A 16,136-nucleotide genomic window follows, 5' to 3' on the forward strand; every position below is an offset into this window, starting at 1 on the left:
ATCATTGGAAGGTAAATTGATATTTTGGTTTCCTATGTTGGGGATTGTACTAGGTATTTATGGGTTGTAACCAAGTCTCGTTGGTTTTGAAGTCCTGGTAGTCAACAACAGTTGAAGAAGTGTATTGGCAGAAGGTGAATGTACTTCATTCTGATTTTAGCGGGAGGTACAAGAGGGACCTATTTCTGTATTTGTATCGAGCTCATGGTAGTTTGAGACACTTCATTGGAGAGGAAACATTATGGCGACGAGATAAGATGATATTTTTGATTGGTTGTTCCTTTCTGGAGGGGGGTCGACATTGGTCGTTGAGCATTGGATTTAGTATTCGGGCTTCGACATGTTTGGGTCATCTTATGCATAGGTTGCCGACTGCTGCATATAGAGATTTTGGATCTGGTGGAGCTGCTTTAGATTTTGTGTTGCGTCGGATGTTTGGCTACCCAACACTCAGTCACATCGTGGATGTGAGATTTGTTCTGATAGCATATTTGAGAGTCAGATGCATGTTTGATTATCAAGTAATGGCTTCTGACCTTGTTCTGAGCAGGTATGTCATGTTTGACTCTCGGCAGGTAGAGAGTGTTAATCAGATCGTTTGGATATCACCAGCAGCTGGAGGGTGATGCTACTCTATGTTGGGTGGAGTTTACTTTACATACTCTAGATCATACTGTATCGTTTGGGATTCCAGCTGATGTAACACAGATTAGGGATCATTTAGATTTGGATGCAGATGATATTAGTGAAGAGTTGCAGACTTTTCTATTTGTTTGAGGGACTTTGGAGGCCGTTTGTGTGAACTACGTGAAGGCTTGATTCCTTAGGCAAAATGATACGTAGGCAATCAGTTTTGATGCAGCCGATTTGGTGAGTAGATACCGACGTTTGGGTAGGTGTTCACACTCCCGTTTGGGTCTCGACTTGTTGTGGATTGAGTCCGTTATCGTGGATCGTTTCACTTCATACCGAACGTAGCAAGTGAGGTATTTGGTTTGGTCGGTATCGGCTTAGTTTTTGAAAGAAACTTCGCCGAGGTAGAGAATTATAGAATCGACAAGAGATTTGATCAGAACAGGTTTTGGATAGCGCAGGAGTCTGTTTGGGTGCTGCGCGGTCGACCGTGACGCAAGGCCAGTTGACCGTGATCGTGCACGGATCCAGGGTTTGTGCCTGGACTTGCCGTGATCGATCGCCGCGGTCGACCACGAGACCCTGTAGGACTTTTTGGTCTCTACCGCTGGATCGCGGTCGACCGCGAGCTTTGGGCTGTCGACCGCGAATCAGGTCAGAGCCCAGTTTGAGTTTCCTGTTCAGTTTGGATTTGGTGTTTGCTATAAATACCAACATACGTATTAGGGTTTCTTTGGACTTGGATTGGAGATTGGTTTGGGGAGATTGGAGCGCAAAAAAAGAAGACTTTTTCTGAGCAATTGTTTGAGGGTTTATTTGGAGAGATTAAGAGATTTGTTGGTGAGGTTAGTTGATTAGTTTGAGCGTTTTTGTAATCTTAGTTTGTACTCTTCTTCTCTATTAGTGAAAACCCAATCCCCTTCTTGTCCCGTGGACGTAGGCAATTTGCCGAACCAACTCTTCTTCTCTATTAGTGAAAACCCAATCCCCTTCTTGTCCCGTGGACGTAGGCAATTTGCCGAACCACGTAAAACTATTGTGTTTGGATTTGTGAATCCCCTTCTTGTCCCGTGGACGTAGGCAATTTGCCGAACCACGTAAAACTATTGTGTTTGGATTTGTGTCATTGTTTTAATTTGTTTGGCCTTTATCTCAACGTTTGTTTGATTTGGTTCTCGAAGCACGCCCGTTTAGTTGTCACGCTTCCGTGCCGCGCACAACAACAGAGAGAGATTTGATGAGAGAGAGAAAGAGAGTGTTTATAAAGAGAGGCCAGAAGTATTGAGTTGTTTAATTATTAGTTTTAAATTTTTTAATAAACAATTTATGTAAATACAAGATTTGGGAATCATCTAATTAGGAATTGAGAAAATTAAAAAGGGCAAAATAGGCATTCCAAAGTTTTAACACGGGTATTCTCTCGGTAAAATAGGCATTCAAAAGTTTTGACGGGTATTCTCTTTTATAAGTAGTATAGATATAGATTGCATATATTCCCTTGCATTACATTTATATTTTTATTAAACTTTCGAAACGGAGTGAAATATATTCTTTTTAGTCTCCCTCATTAAATTATCAAACAAGTTTTGTTCATTATCTTAACCACCCTTAACTTAGGGGCTGTTGGTTCAAACATCACAATTTTAGGATTTATAATCTCATAGATAGAGAATTTCAAATCCATAAGATTTTATATATGTTTTGGGATTTCTAATATTTTCTTGGGAAAAATGTGTACATGCCCCAAAAGCAAAAACTTCATGTGATGAGACCCCTCATAGTTTTTCCCATGTGGATCAGCCCCTTGATGTGTGATACTTTATACTGCAGCCCCTTTTTATCAATTATTACATGCCAGCTAAGCTAAAATCCCTAAATTATCCTTATCCTCTCTCCTCAATCCCTCAGGCCTAGCACTCATATCCTCTCTCTCTATCTCCTCTCTCTCTCTCTCTCTCTCTCTCTCTCTCTCTCTCTCTCTCCTCTCTCTAAAACTAAGAGCTTTCTCAAGCTCGTCACCCTGGCCCTCACCCTCGCCCTCCTCGTTATCGCTGCCTCCGCTCAGGCCCCCAAGGATCTCCTCGAGTTTGCCGCCGCCTCCCCTCCCCTCCTCTGCCCATCCTTGTTGCCGTAGATCACCGCCGCTCCCCCATCGTAGACCGCCGCCGCAGAGCTTGAGGAAAACGCTCGAAAAGTTCAGGTAATTGAAGACTGTTGAGGAGTGCAGGGAGATGATCCGAAGGTATGATATTAATGGAGATGGTGTTTTATGCTTTGATGAATTTAAGAAGATGATGCTACGAGAGTAGGTTGATTTTTAAGATTGATCTTTACCGTAAATGATGATGTTGTTGTGCCTCGTTAAGATTTGGACATTACTTTTTTTTAGATGACTTTGATCAATTGAGGGTTCATGTTGACAATATATCTATGTTTTTAATTTCTCACATGACTGTAGATTTATCCTTATGAGCTTCTGTATTTGTAAATTGTGACCGATTCTGTTGTGGATGTTTTTTAGTCACCAGGCCGAGACGCACAAAGTATTAATCCATTAACTAGAAGAAGAAAAGAAAAAAAGGAAAAAAGAAAAAGAAAAAAAAAAGATAATGAGAAGTAGAGTAGAAGGGGAATGAAGAGAAATGTCATAATTAAGAAAGAACGAAAATGTGTATTAATGTATCTCTATGAATGAAATGTCTCATGTTAGTTCTAGCTAGTTCTAGCTCTAATTCATCTTAGTTCTAGGTTCTTAGGCTCTCAAGTTAGTTCTAACTTGCCATATGTTAGTTCTAACCCACCTTATGTTAGTTCTAGCCCGCCCCATGTTAGTTCTAGCCAGTTCTAGCTCTAATTCATCTTAGTTCTAGGCTCTTGGGAAAGGAAAAAAGCTCCTCCCACCTCCGACGGAACCCACCGAGACACCCCGATGACCTCGGCAATCTCCTCTCACCTCCGGCAAGCCCGGACAGCGACGAAAAACTCTGAATAGCAAAGAACAAACCTAAACAGCGAGAAATTGTACTGCAAAAAACTACAATTTTGTGCCGACTTCGCACGTACTTTCCAATCACCTCTAATCTCTATTTTCGATGATTTCTTCTTTGGTGACTAGCCCTACATGTTGCCTATCACCTCTAATTTGTATCATACTCTAACTCATTCTCTATCTCCCTTAGTAACGTCCAAAACATCGCTCGATGGCATCAGCGAGCAGAAAACAGCAGCGTCGTGCCGACTTTGCGTGCGTTTTTAGGCCACCTCTAGTCTCCGTTTACACCACCGTCTTTGCCGGTGTGTAGCCCTTTATATTGTCTATCACACAGTATCATCCTTTTACTTGGGCTTATTTTCTACTTCTCGTTATATCGCTTCAAATATTATTAGTTCTAACTAGTTCTGATTCTAATTCATCTTAATTCTAAGCTCTTGGGCTCTCAAGTTAGTTCTAACTTGCCTCATGTTAGTTCTAGCACGCTCCATATTAGTTTTAGCTAGTTCTAGCTCTAATTCATCTTAGTTCTAGGTTTTAGAGCTCTCAAGTTAGTTCTAACTTACCACATGTTAGTTCTAACCCACCCCATGTTAGTTCTAGCCCACCCCATATTAGTTCTAGCTAGTTCTAACTCTAATTCATCTTAGTTTTAGGCTCTTGGGAAAGAAAAAAAGCTCCTCCCACCTCCGGCGGAGCCCGCAGAGACACCCTGACGACCCCGACAACCTCCCCCCACCTCTAACAAGCTCGGACAAAGGCGAAAAGCTCCAAACAGCGAAGAACAAACCCGAACAGCGAGAAATTATATTGTAGAAAACTACAGTTTTGTGCCGACTTCACACGCACTTTTCGATCACCTCCAATCTCTGTTTCTGTTGATTTCTTCTTTGGTGACTAGCCCTACATATTATCTATCAACTCTAATTTGTATAACACTCTAAATCATTCTTTATCTCTCTCGGTAATGTTCGAAACATCGCTCGACGGCAGCAGTGACCAGAAAACAGTAGCGCTGTGCCGACTTCGCGCGAGTTTTTCTGCCACCTCCGGTCTTTGTTTTCACCACCGTCTTCGTCGGTGTGTATCTCTTTATATTGTCTATCACACAATATCTTTCTTTCACTTGGGCTCGTTTTCTACCTCTTATGATATAGCTTCGAATATTGTTAGTTAGAACTAAGATGAATTAGAGTTAGAACTAGCTAAAACTAACATGGGGCGGGCTAGAACTAACATGGGGTGAGTTAGGACTAACATGAGAGCCCAAGAGTCTTAACTAAGATGAATTATAGCTAGAACTAGCTAGAACTAACATGGGGGCGGGCTAGAACTAACATGGGGTGGGTTAGAACTAACATGGGGTAAGTTAGAACTAACTTGAGAGCTCAAGAGCCTAGAACTAAGATGGATTAGAAATAGAACTAGTTAGAACTAATATGGGGTGGACTAGAACTTACATGGGGTGGGCTAGAACTAACATGGGGCAAGTTAGATTTAACTTGAGAGCCCAAGAGCCTAGAATTAAGATGAATTAGAGCTAGAACTACTTAGAACTAATAATATTCGAAGCGATATAAAAGAAGTAGAAAATGAGCCTAAGTAAAAGGAATATACCATGTGATATGTAATATAAAGGGCTACACACCGGCGAAGACGGTGGTGAAAACGGAGACCGAAGGTGGCCGAAAAACGCGCGCGAAGTCGGCACGGCGCTGCTGTTTTCTACTCCCACCTCAGCAGCGCCGTGCCGACTTCGCGCGCATTTTTCGGCCATCTCCGGTCTCCGTTTTTACTACTATCTTCACTAGTGTGTATCCCTTTATATTATCTATCACATGGTATATTTTTTTCACTTGGGCTCATTTTCTACTTCTTGTTATATCGCTTCGAATATTGTTAGTTCTAACTAGTTCTAGCTCTAATTCATCTTAGTTCTAGGCTCTTGGGCTCTCAAGTTAGTTCTAACTTGCCCCATGTTAGTTCTAACCCGCTCCATGTTAGTTCTAGCTAGTTCTAACTCTAATTCATCTTAGTTCTAGGCTCTTGAGCTCTCAAGTTAGCTCTAACTTACCTCATGTTAGTTCTAACCCACCCCATGTTAGTTCTAGCCCACCCCATATTAGTTCTAGCTAGTTCTAGCTCTAATTCATCTTAATTAAGGCTCTTGGGCTCTCAAGCTAGTTCTAACTTGTCCCATGTTAGTCCCAACCCATCCCATGTTAGTTCTAGCTAGTTCTAGCAAGTTCTAACTCTAATTCATCTTAGTTCTAACTAACAATATTCGAAACTATATAACAAGAGGTAGAAAATGAGCCCAAGTGAAAGGAAGATATCATATGATAGACAATATAAAGGGCTACACATCGGCGAATACGGTGGTGAAAACGGAGACCGGAGGTGGCCGAAAAACGCGCGCGAAGTCGGTACGGCGCTGCTGTTTTCTGCTTGTTGCTGCCATCAAGCGATGTTTCTGACGTTACCGAGAGAAATTGAGAATGAGTTAGAGCGTGATACAAATTGGAGGTGATTGGCAACATGTAGGGCTAGTCACCAAAAAAGAAATCGATGGAAACGGAGATTGGAGATGATCGAAAAGTGCGTGCGAAGTCGGTACAAAACTACAGTTTTCTACAGTGCAATTTCTCACTGTTCGGGTTTGTTCTTTGCTGTTTGGAGCTTTTCGCCGCTGTTCGGGCTTGTCGGAGGTGGGAGGAGGTTGCTGGAGTCGTCGGGGTATCTTGATGGGCTCCACCGGAGGTGGAAGGAGCTTTTCTCCATTCCCAAAAGCCTAGAACTAAGATGAATTAGAGTTAGAACTAGCTAGAGCTAACATGTGGTGGGCTAGAACTAACATGTGATGGGTTAGAACTAACATGGGGCAAATTAGAATTAACTTGAGAGCTCAAAAGCCTAGAACTAAGATGAATTAGAGCTAGAACTAGATAGAACTTATATGGGGCGGGCTAGAACTTATATGGGGCGGACTAGAACTAACATAGGGCAAGTTAGAACTAACTTGAGAGCCCAAGAGCCCATAACTAAGATGAATTAGAGCTAGAACTAGTTAGAACTAATAATATTCGAAGCGATATAATAAAAGTAAAAATGAGCCCAAGTAAAAGAAAGATACCATATGATAGACAATATAAAGGGCTACACACCGGTGAAAACGGTGGTGAAAATAGAGACAGGAGGTGGCCGAAAAACGCGCGCGAAGTCGGCACGGCGCTGCTATTTTCTACTCCCACCTCAGCAGCGCCGTGCCGACTTTACGCTCATTTTTTGGCCACCTCCGGTCTCCGTTTTCACCACCGTCTTTACTGGTGTGTAGCCCTTTATATTATCTATCACATGGTATCTTCTTTTCACTTGGGCTCATTTTTTACCTTTGGTTATATCACTTCGAATATTGTTAGTTCTAATCAGTTCTAGCTCTAATTCATCTTAGTTCTAGGCTCTTGGGCTCTTAAGTTAGTTCTAACTTGCCCCATGTTAGTTCTATCTCACCCCATATTAGTTCTAGCCCGTCTCATGTTAGTTCTAGCTCTAATTCATCTTAGTTCTAGGCTCTTGAGCACTCAAGTTAGTTCTAACATGTCTCATGTTAGTTCTAACCCACCCCGTGTTAGTTCTAGCCCGCCACATGTTAGTTCTAACTAGTTTTATCTCTAATTCATCTTAGTTAAGGCTTTTGGGTTCTCAAGTTAGTTTTAACTTATCCCATGTTAGTCCTAACATGCCCCATGTTAGTTCTAGCCCGCCCCATGTAAGTTCTAGTTAGTTCTAACTCTAACTCATCTTAGTTCTAACTAACAATATTCGAAGTGATATAACAAGAGGTAGAAAATGAGCCTAAGTGAAAGGAAGATATCGTGTGATAGACAATATAAAGGGCTACATACCGGCAAAGACGGTGGTGAAAACGGAGACCGAAGATGGTCGAAAAACACGCGCGAAGTCTGCACGGTGCTGCTGTTTTTTGCTCGCTGCTGCCGTCGAGCGATATTTCAAACGTTACCGATAGAGATAGAGAATGAGTTAGAGCGTGATATAAATTGGAGGTGATAGACAACATGTAGAGCTAGTCACCAAAGAAGAAATAGGCAGAAACGGAGATTGGAGATGATCAGAAAGTCCGTGCAAAGTCGGCACAAAACTGTAGTTTTCTACAGTGTAATTTCTCGCTGTTCGGGTTTGTTATTCGCTGTTTAGAGCTTTTTGCTACTGTTCGGACTTGTTGGAGATAGGGGGAGGTTGCCGGGGTCATCGGGGTGTCTCGGTGAGCTCCGTCGGAGGTGGTAGGAGCTTTTTTTATTCCCAAGAGCCTAGAACTAAGATGAATTAGAGTTAGAACTAGCTAGAACTAACATGGGGTGTGCTAGAACTAACATGATGTGGGTTAGAACTAATATGGGGTAAGTTAGAACTAACTTATGAATTCAAAAACCTAGAACTAAGATGAATTAGAGCTAGAACTAGCTAAAACTAGCATGGGACGGGCTAGAACTAATATGGGACGGGCTAGAACTAACAAGGAGCAAGTTAGAACTAACTTGAGAGCCCAATAGCCTAGAACTAAGATGAATTAGAGCTAGAACTTGTTAGAACTAACAATATTCAAAGTGATATAACGAGAAGTAAAAAATGAGCTCAAGTAAAAGGAAGATACCATGTGATAGACAATATAAATGGCTACACACCTGCGAAGACGGTGGTGAAAACGGAGACCGAATGTGGCCGAAAAACGCGCGCGAAGTCGACACGGCGCTGCTGTTTTCTGCTCGCTTCTACCGTCGAGCAATGTTTTTGATGTTATCGAGAGAGATAGAGAATGAGTTAGAGCGTGATACAAATTGGAGGTGATAGGCAACATATAGGGCTAGTCACCAAAGAAGAAATCGACGGAAATGGAGATTGGAGTTGATCAAAAAGTGCGTGCGAAGACGGCACAAAACTGCAGTTTTCTGCAGTGCAATTTCTCACTGTTCGGGTTTGTTCTTCACTGTTCGGAGATTTTCGCCACTGTCCGGGCTTGTCGGAGGTGGGAGGAGGTTACCGGGGTCGTCGGGGTGTCTCGGTGGACTCCACCGGAGTTTGGAAAAGCTTTTCTCCTTTCCCAAGAGTCTAGAACTAAGATGAATTAGAGTTAGAACTAACTAGAACTAACATAGGGTGGGCTAAAACTAACATGAGGTGGGTTAGAACTAACATGGGGCAAATTAGAACTAACTTGAGAGCTCAAAAGCCTAGAACTAAGATGAATTAGAGCTAGAACTAGATAGAACTAACATGGAGTGGGCTAGAACTGACATGGGGCGAGCTAGAACTAACATGGAGTAAGTTAGAACTAACTTGAGAGCCCAAGAGCCTAGAACTAAGATGAATTAGAGCTAGAACTAGTTAGAACTAACAATATTCGAAGCGATATAACAAGAAGTAGAAAATGAGCCCAAGTAAAAGGAAGCTACCGTGTGATAGACAATATAAAGGGCTACACACCGGCGAAGACGGTGGTAAAAACGAAGTCCGGAGGTAGCTGGAAAACGCGCGCGAAGTCAGCACGACACTGCTGTTTTCTACTCCCACTTCAGTAGCGTCATGCCGACTTCGCGCTCGTTTTCCGGCCACCTCCGGTCTCCGTTTTCACCAACGTCTTTGCTGGTGTGTAGCCATTTATATTGTCTATCACACAGTATCTTCCTTTCACTTGGGCTCATTTTCTACTTCTCGTTATATCGCTTCGAATATTATTAGTTCTAACTAGTTCTAGCTCTAATTCATCTTAGTTTTAGGCTCTTGGGCTCTCAAGTTAGTTCTAACTTGCCCCATGTTAGTTCTAGCTCACCCCATGTTAGTTCTAGCCTGCCCCATGTTAGTTCTAGCTAGTTCTAGCTATAATCCATCTTAGTTCTAAGCTCTTGAGCTCTCAAGTTAGTTTTAACTTGCCTCATATTAGTTTAACCCACCCCATGTTAGTTCTAGCCCGCACCATATTAGTTCTACCTAGTTTTATCTCTAATTCATCTTAGTTAAGGCTCTTGAGCTCTCAAATTAGTTCTAACTTGCCCCATGTTAGTCCTAACCCGCCCCATATTAGTTCTAGCCCGCCCCATATTAGTTCTAGCTAGTTCTTGTAGGGTCCTGTTTTTGCTTATGTATACCAAGTGTAGGATCGTGACCCTTAAGAATAGAGTGCGCTCTTATAAAAATCTGCGGAAGCTTTACACTTAAACACTGGAGTGTGAGTTTGCAAAGTAGATTATAAATTACAACGAAAGAATGGCAATCTCAGAAAATAAACATCACAAACACAAACATGTATACTGGTTCCACCTCCCCGGTGTACATCCAGTCCCCAAGCAAATCCCTCTTGAAATTTCCACTATGATTTTGAAACCTTACAAAATCAAAAGCAAACCTGACCAATTTGCAAGACCATGCAAATTGCAACACCAATTGACAAGACCATGCCAATTGCCACTCAATCTCTAAACCAAGAGATCAACCCTCTCAAACCCGAGAGAAATCCTTTTTGAAGCAAGAACACAATTGATCCTATAAGCCTTGAATGTGTAGTGAAGTGCTGCAGTGGCTTAGGATTCTTTTAACTCTCTGAATATTACCTATACAATCTCTAAGAATGATTGAAACCAAGGCAATATCAGAAACTCTCTTTTTCTAAACACTTAGCATGAAAATTTGAAAAATTAGAGAGTGAATATGCACAAAATGTTTAATCTTGCAAGTGCAAAACTTGGGTGTTGTTTTCTGATGTTTAAACCTATTTATAGCCTCTGAAATGACATAATTTTAAACCCAATTAACATCCACAAAACGGCTATAAACAGTCACTTATTTAAAACCTGAAATTTAGAAAAACTACATATGTAGTCGACTACAAGTCATAGTAGTCGACTACACTGAGTCTAAACAGACTCTGTAAAGTCAGAAAATTGCTTAGTAGTCGACTACAAGGCATAGTAGTCGACTACACTGTAAACTCAGATTCTGAAATTTTTATTTTTAGTATTTTAACTGTAACTTTTTCATCCGATATCGGAATGAGGTCATTTAATATTTGTCGGAAAGCTCTTGAAGAGACCTACAACTTTGATCTTTTGAGTTTTTTCAGATTCTAATTGTTAAGTGGTGTAAATGAAATGTTTTAAGACTCACTCAATATCTATAAACTCTAATGGCTAACATAGGGGATTTCTATTGTTAACCAACACACTAAGTATGTGTTAGTGTGTTCTAACACTATGTGTGTGCATGTGTGTGAGTGATCAAGGCTTGTACAAATTTCTAAGCAAAGAAAATATAAAATTACATTTAGACAATAAAGTATATCTTCTTCTTTGCTTTATTTTGCCTTGAACTCATCTATGTCTTGAGTATCTCTTTGAATATAATTGTTGATATAGCTATGATACTGCAAAACAAATATTAGCACATAATACACACAACATATAATATTTGTTATCATCAAAATAAACTAATCTTGAGGTCAAGATTCCTAACAGTTCTAATTCTAATTCATCTTAGTTCTAACTAACAATATTCGAAGCGATATAACAAGAGGTAGAAAATGAGTCCAAGTGAAAGGAAGATATCGTGTGATAGACAATATAAAGGGATACACACCGGGTTTGTTCTTCACTGTTCGGGTTTGTTCTTCGCTGTTCGGAGCTTTTCGTCACTGTCCGGGCTTGTTGGAGGTGGGAGGAGGTTATCGGGGTCATCAGGTGTCTCGGTAGGCTCCGCCGGAGGTGGGAGGAGCTTTTTTCCTTTCCCAAAAGCCTAGAACTAAGATAAATTAGAGTTAGAACTAGGTAGAACTAATATGGGGTGGGTTAGAACTAACATGAGTGGGTTAAAACTAATATGGGGTAAGTTAGAACTAACTTGAGAGCTCAAAAACCTAGAACTAAGATGAATTAGAGCTGGAACTAGCTAAAACTAGTATGAGGCGGGCTAGAACTAACATGGGGTGGGCTAGAACTAACATGGGGCAAGTTAGAACTAACTTGAGAGCCCAAGAGCCTAGAACTAAGATGAATTAGAGCTAAAACTAGTTAGAACTAACAATATTTGAAGCGATATAACGAGAAGTAGAAAATGTGTCCATATAAAAGGAAAATACCGTGTGATAGATAATATAAAAGGCTACACACCGGCGAAGACCGTGGTGAAAACGGAGACCGGAGGTGGCCGAAAAACGCACGCGAAGTCGACGCGGCGCTGCTATTTTCTGCTCGCTGATGCCATCGAGCGATGTTTCGGACGTTACCGAGAGAGATAGAGAATGAGTTAAAGGGTGATATAAATTAGACGTGATAGGTAACATGTAGGTCTAGTCACCAAAGAAGAAATCGGTGGAAACAGAGATTTGAGGTGATCGAAAAGTGCGTACGAAGTCGGCACAAAACTACAGTTTTTTGCAGTGTAATTTCTCGTCGTTCGGGTTTGTTCTTCTCTGTTCAGAGCTTTTCGCCACTGTCCGGGCTTTCCGAAGGTGGGAGGAGGTTGTCGGCGTCATCGGGGTGTCTCGGTGGGCTCTGTCGGAGGTGGAAGGAGCTTTATTCCTTTCCCAAGAGCATAAACCTAAGATGAATTAGAGCTAGAACTAGCTAGAACTAACATGGAGCGGGCTAGAACTAACATGGGCGGGATAGAACTAACATGGGGCAAGTTAGAACTAACTTGAGAGCCTAAGAACCTAAAACTAAGATGAATTAGAGCTAGGACTAGCTAGAACTAACATGGGGCATTTCATTCATAGAGATACATTAATACACATTTTCGTTCTTTCTTAATTACGACGTTTCTCTTCATTCCCCTTCTACTCTACTTCTCCTTACCTTTCTTTTTTCTTTTTCTTTTTTCCTTTTTTTTCTTTTCTTCTTCTAGCTAATGGATTAATGCTCTGTGCGTCTCAGCCTGGTGACTAAAAAAACATCCACAACAGAATCAGTCATAATTTGTAAATACAGAAGCTCATAAGGATAAATCCACAGTCATGTGAGAAATTAAAAACGTAGATATTTGTCAACATGAACCCTCAATTGATCAAAGTCATCTCAAATAAAAAAAGAAAAAGTAATGTCCAAATCTCAACGAGGCACAATAACGTCATCATTTACGGTAAAGATCAATCTCAAAAACCAACCTACTCTCGTAGCATCATCTTCTTAAATTTATCAAAGCATAAAACACCATCTCCATTAACATCATATCTTCGGATCATCTCCCTGCACTCCTCAACAGTCTTCAATTGCCCGAGCTTTTTGAGTGTTTTCCTCAAGCTCTGCGGTGGTGATCTACAGCGGGGGAGCGACGGCGATCTACGGCGACAAGGATGGGCGGAGGAGGGGAGGGGAGGCGGCGGTGAACTCGAGGGGAGCCTTGGGGGCCTGAGCGGAGGAGGCGACGGCGATGAGGGCAAGGGCCAGGGTGACGGCTTGAGAAAGCTCTTAGTTTTTCAGAGAGGAGAGAGAGAGAGGAGATGAGAGAGAGAGAGAGAGAGAGAGAGAGAGAGAGAGAGAGAGGATATGAGTGCTGGGTCTGAGAGATTGAGGAGAGAGAATAATGATAATTTAGGGATTTTAGCTTAGCTGACATGTAATAATTGATAAAAAGGGGCTGCAGTACAAAGTGTCACACATCAAGGGGCTGATCCACATAGGGAAAACTATAAGGGGCCTCGTCACATGAAGTTTCTGCTTTTGGGGCCTGTACACAATTTTCCCTATTTTGTTTGGTTTAATATTATTACTAGTTATTATAGAAAAGCAAATCCTAAAATTGGTAGTATCTTGTTTGATTCAAACCCAAATTATAGGATAACAAATTCTAAAAAAGAAGAAGCAAATATATTTACTTTGGTGAAGTTATCTCCCGTAAGAAAACAAACTAGAAGGGTATAAAAAGAGAGGGGATACCTGTTTATGGGATCTACCAAATCCTCAACAATTGAGATGATTTGATAAATTCTAAAATTTAGGTGCATTTTGCATTTTCGGGTTTCAATATTCCAAAAAAATATTGAAATAAACACCAAATATGGATTACCAAAACTAAAAAAACATATTTTTTTATTTCAAAATTTGTAATCGACACTGAATGTTAAAAATTTGCTTGAACCAAACGGCACCTTATAATTTAGGGAAAAATGCTTCCAGCCCCCAAAACTAATGAAAACAAGCTTCCCCCTCCCAAGACTTTTTCAACGTGTGTTTTACCCCCAAAAGTAAACTCTGTGTTCTCTGAGCCCCCAAAACACAAAACCCAAGAAATTAAGATACGTGAAGACCATAATACCCTCCATTGTCACATCCTCCTTCCTCTCCTCCTCACCTCGAGGAGATATCCACTATCACAATCCGGTTTGGAAGCCGGAACTTCTACACACTCGGTTTACAAGTTCACCGAAAACTCTCACACTACACAATCACTCAACAAACACACTTTACACACTAAGTGTAGGAACCTAGCCCGTGTCCTCCTCCTCAAGTGCTCGATTACAACCTCTCCCTAGGTTCGTCAATCGACGCCACTCCTATTGGATTTGACCCCGTCTCTCTCTCCTCACACTTCTCTCGGTGTACAAGTGTGTTACAAGTGAATCTCACAAATAAAGGTTCAATACAATGATTTGTTCTCAATTAACAAGTGAGAACACAATAAAGCTCACACTCACTGAATCCCACACTACAACCCACAATATATAATATGAGAAAATCAAGCTCAATAAGTGTGTGTGTGATAATAGTGAATGAAACTCAATAAATATAACTCAATGAATATAGCTTAATCAAATGAAAGTGAAATAATAAGCTATATAGGAAAGAGTTTAGAAAACTTCTCAATGAACAAGAAGAGTTGAAGAAATGATGATTCCAATAGGGTTTGAAAGCCTCTTCTTGTTGTAGAAAAACTTCTCTTGAAAACAGATTGATGAAACAACTCTTAAACAGCTCTTAAACGCGATTAATAACTTGTTAAACAACAAACTTGGATTTTTTGGATGTTAGAGAAGAAGAGCAGCAATGGAGTATATATAGCACCCCAATACAACAGCTAGAAATAAGTAAAAGACCAAAAAGTCCATTTGAAAAACTAGCCGTTAGGCTCATTTTGACCACTTGTTGGTCGACCGGTCCGGTCGACCGGAAAGCACAAACAACTCAAAAAACAGGGTTTAGAGCTGGCGGTCGACCGACGGAATTTTCGGTCGACCGGAAATTCTCTCGGTCGACCGGTGCGGTCGACCGAAAGGCTCTCTGGAACTATGCTAAGAAAAAGAACAATTGTCGGTCGACCGTACCGGTCGACCGAAATCTGATATACACAAATTGACAGGTTTTGGGCAGTTTTGAAAATTCGTTAAAAATATCAAATCACATCCAAAAATAGTGAAACTTTGGGGAAAGTTTCTAAATGATGAAATGAACATGTTTGAAAAAGAATTTCTGGAAAATTAATTTTCGTTTGTGAAAACTACCTGTTTTTGAAGAATGCTTAGAAAACCTGTAATTTTTATGAAAGTGAACTTTGATATAGGACTTGTAAATATTCATATATATATTGTGCATATAATATATGTATATAGTGAAGTATGAAGGAGCTGTAAACATGAGATAAAGTATTTTAACAACGTTTAATGAAAAATCATCTATATGATAGAAAACGTCAAAAATCGTGTTAAGTGTATATATTGAGCTTAGATATAATCATACTATATATGTAAGTAAACTAACATATACCTAGGTAAATCCACGCAAATGAACTTGAATCTTTAACGCTTGATTAACGCGTGTTGAAATACCTGAAAAAAGAACATAAACACAAAACACTAGAAAACTTATTAGTAATAAATTGTTTGTCAAATCATCATCAAAACTATAGGGTCAACAATCTCCCCCTTTTTGATGATGGCAAACAATTTATACATGAATATGAAATATATACTGATAATCCACATATAAGCCAAGAACAAGAGTAAATCATAACAAGACCATATATATATAAAAGAATCAATTTGTAAGCTATATGTGGTATTTTCTCCCCCTTTGACAACATCAAAAAGGGAAAAATGAAAGATAGGAGCAATACTCCCCCTGCTTATAAGCATAGATAAAAAATAAAGAATTGTATGTCAAAGGCTCCCCCTGTCAAATAGACTAAGTGACATTTATTGAACATACATACAGGAGCTAAACCAACAACTTTTCATCAAACATATGCATAAATAATACAAGTAATTCAAATTCTATAAACAAAAACATGATTATAGTCTTAACCATGCATTGATCATAACATGATAAACAAAACATCATTTTAGCATCATAGATTTGCATAAATATACAAAACCTAAACAGTGCAAAGAACTCATGACAGGCAACAAATATTTACCGCACATCAAATTATGAATGTTGTTTCAACAATGCATTGATTTATAAAAGAAATAAATTAAACACAATAGGCCACAAAATATCACATAAGCATT

The sequence above is a fragment of the Asparagus officinalis genome, chromosome 1 (genome assembly GCF_001876935.1).
Source record: "Asparagus officinalis chromosome 1, Aspof.V1, whole genome shotgun sequence".
Lineage (NCBI taxonomy): Eukaryota > Viridiplantae > Streptophyta > Magnoliopsida > Asparagales > Asparagaceae > Asparagus > Asparagus officinalis.